At 44.5% G+C, this 2968-nt stretch overlaps 1 protein-coding gene across 1 annotated transcript in view; it reads right to left on the reverse strand.

Moving 5' to 3' along the window:
• Window positions 1–63, reverse strand: part of SESTD1 (SEC14 and spectrin domain containing 1) — an 85378-nt gene extending 85315 nt beyond the window's left edge. The window contains exon 1 of the mRNA XM_015420149.1: window positions 27–63. The gene's annotated coding sequence lies outside the window, so the exon portion shown is untranslated. The remainder of the gene's footprint in view (window positions 1–26) is intronic.
• Between the last annotated feature and the right edge of the window lie 2905 nt (window positions 64–2968).

Below are 2968 nucleotides of genomic sequence, written 5' to 3' on the forward strand. Positions count from 1 at the left end.
CCCCACGGGCAAGCGAGAAAAGGTACCTCGTAAGTACCGGCAAGCCTGTCTGTCCTGTTCTGTAAACGGGAACAATCACGTGTGCACCGGAGGGAGCATTTTTATCTATCCCTAGGCAGTTTGAGCGCATGATGAACACAGTTCATAACCGGAGCACGGCCGCACGCAGCATTCTCACCTGTTGTTGGTGTTAGGCGTGTTTGGTAGGGATACCTTTTTATTTCGGTGCCTTCCCTCTTTTGGGCTCTTTTTTGGAAGGAAAAAAAAACCTGATGGAAAGGTCCTCTTTTGGGGTTGGAAGGTGAGAAATGTTCCTAGTTAGTAGCCCTTGTCACAGCTTAAACAGTTGAACTATTTAAAATGAGATTTGTCATGGGGATCCATTGTTTGAAGTCGTCACTCGGAAAATATGTCCTCTCCTTTGCTTTTCAAAATATGGCAATCCAGATGTTCACAAGACAGAAATACAGTTTTAAAGGCTCTTGCTTGTATCTTGTTAGGAAATGGCCTGATGCAAATGCAGGAAGTGGCTTTACAATCACAGTTTAACTCTTTGTGTGTGTGTGTGTGAATGCTTTTACAGTGGAGGTCGGGCCTATAGTGCCTTGCAGTACCCCACCACACTATTGTTCCAGTAGTCCACTGTTGAGATACCCTTCACTGTCCCTTCTCCCTAATGTTCCTAAAGTTGGAGGAAAACCTTTTCTGCTGTTTAAATGTAAACATTTAGTGTCAGTGCACAAACATGCCTTGAGGGAAAACATCTCCCCTACCCCTCTCAGGGCATCTGCACATAAAGTTCATTCAGCATCTGTTCAACTGGCTTTACCATGACCTTATCAGTAAGTCATTAGAGAGCAAAGACTAGCGACCCTAGAGGAATGGCATTGGTGAAACCTGCTGAGATGACCTCCATGCTTTCCCCATGGGGAAAAGAGGTTAAAAACTAAGGACCATTTACAAATGTGTCACTCTACCCCCCCAAAAAAAACCAACAGCAAATGAAGACCTTTCCTAACAGGCAGGGGTGGCCTGTGCAAGGTGAGGTGCCCTGGGATTCAGTGGATGACTGGCTGGCTGCAGGGGGGCTGCTCCCATCTCCCCTGGGGGGTGGGGCAGGGTGCCCCCACCCCGTGTGGGACTAATGCACCAGCTGCCTGGGGAAAGGAAAACGGGTGGCATGTTTCTGCCTTCCTTTCCTCCTCATGGCATACTGGAAGGCAAACAGGGCAGGTGGTGGTTTCCCATCTCTCCCCACCTTCCTGTGCTCTCTCAGACACCCTGCTAGAAGAGAATGGGAATTTGGGGAATATGGTAATACCATCCTAAATAGCCCAGTTTAGGCTGATCTCATCAAAGCTAAGTAGGGTTGGCGATGGTTAGTGCTTGGATGGGGGACCACCAAGAAAGGCTGGGGTTGTTATACGGAGGAAAACGATGGCAAAACTGCTTTTGCTTATCTCTAGCCTGGAGTGCCCTGTGGATGGAGGTTGCAATAAGTTGGTTGCAACTCAACATCACCTTCTTCTTGCTAGTTAGTAAGACCTGGGCAGAGCTTCTGTTTCCATTCCTGTCACAGGTATTTAAGCCTGAGCCCAGAGGTGCAAGTTTTTTTGGTATGACTTGGAGCCAAGGGGCTATAGATAAGCATATGGAGCAGAGGTCCATCAGTGGCTATTAGCCACAAGGTATAGATAGGGGCTCTGGGGCAAGTGATGCTCTGTCTTCTTGGTGCTTGGGGGGGTCAACAGTGGGAGGGCTTCTAATGTCCTGACCCCACTGGTGGACCTCCTGATGGCACTGGTATTTCTGGCCACTGTTTGATACAGAGTGTTGGACTGGATGGGCCTTTGGCCTGATCCAACATTGGCATCTCTTATGTTCTTATTGGCCCATACCTTGTATCCTATCACCTTGAGTCAGCCAGCCTAAGTGTTGAAACTGTGAAGTGCATTTTTATTTGTTTGTCTTAATTGTGTTTCTTCATAAGTGTCCCTAGTGAAGAGAAAAGCGGAATATAATAAACGAATGTAGGTACCATGCATCTGTTCACACACACGCACCGGAAAGTTCAAATGTGATCACAAAGCCATCTTACTGCATGGCTGTCAGTCAATTTACAAGCGTGATGCAGTGGCTTCTAAAATTATATTTCTGTCTGTTGCACATCCATACTAAGAACAAGAGAGAGGGCTTAAAGTGCTTTAACTGTCATGTGTAAAATCTTAATAAAATCGTCTTGCATGGCTTGGGACATCACATAGCCTGGTTCCATCAATCATATTTATAGAAGAAAAATCCTGTTAATATCGAGATTGCAGATAGAGAATTTTAGAGGAGGAGTTGTGCTACTGTTTTATGGGGGGGATACAAATTTCATGGCACTTTAAAAACTGGACATACCTACCTTGGACACATTTTGTTTTTTAACATAACTGACATACTTAGGGGGGGGGGCTGTAATTCAGATTCAGACACCGGTTCGGTGGGGAAGGGAGTAGCCCATTTCCCCACACTGTTTTCTAATCCAAAACAAGCTCACAGAGCCCATGGGACAGAAATGTAGGCGACGTACAGAATGCCTATATTTTTGCTTTAGAAAGCCATTTTGTAAATAATAAATAAATAAAATAGGGACATGATACGGTATCATACACACTACCCTCTGCAGCTGCTCCTCGGGAGAACTGATCTTGATAGTTTCTAGACCAGCTGTAATTCTGGGAGGACTTCAGGCTTTGCCTGGATGTTGGTAACCCTGCCTAAAGCAGAGATCACCACATATGTATGTCATCCTTAATCTCATTATGGAAGAAAGGTAGAATTTATTATTATTCATTTATGTGTTATTTATTACTGCAATTATTATTTGATATATTTTCTTTGCCGCCTCTCTAGTATGAAAATAAAATTATAAAAACAATCAACAAATAAAAACCACTAAACTATAATACAGCCATAAAGCAAC

The sequence above is a fragment of the Gekko japonicus genome, unplaced genomic scaffold, assembly GCF_001447785.1.
Source record: "Gekko japonicus isolate JY-2015 unplaced genomic scaffold, Gekko_japonicus_V1.1 scaffold51, whole genome shotgun sequence".
NCBI classification, from domain to species: Eukaryota; Metazoa; Chordata; class Lepidosauria; order Squamata; family Gekkonidae; genus Gekko; species Gekko japonicus.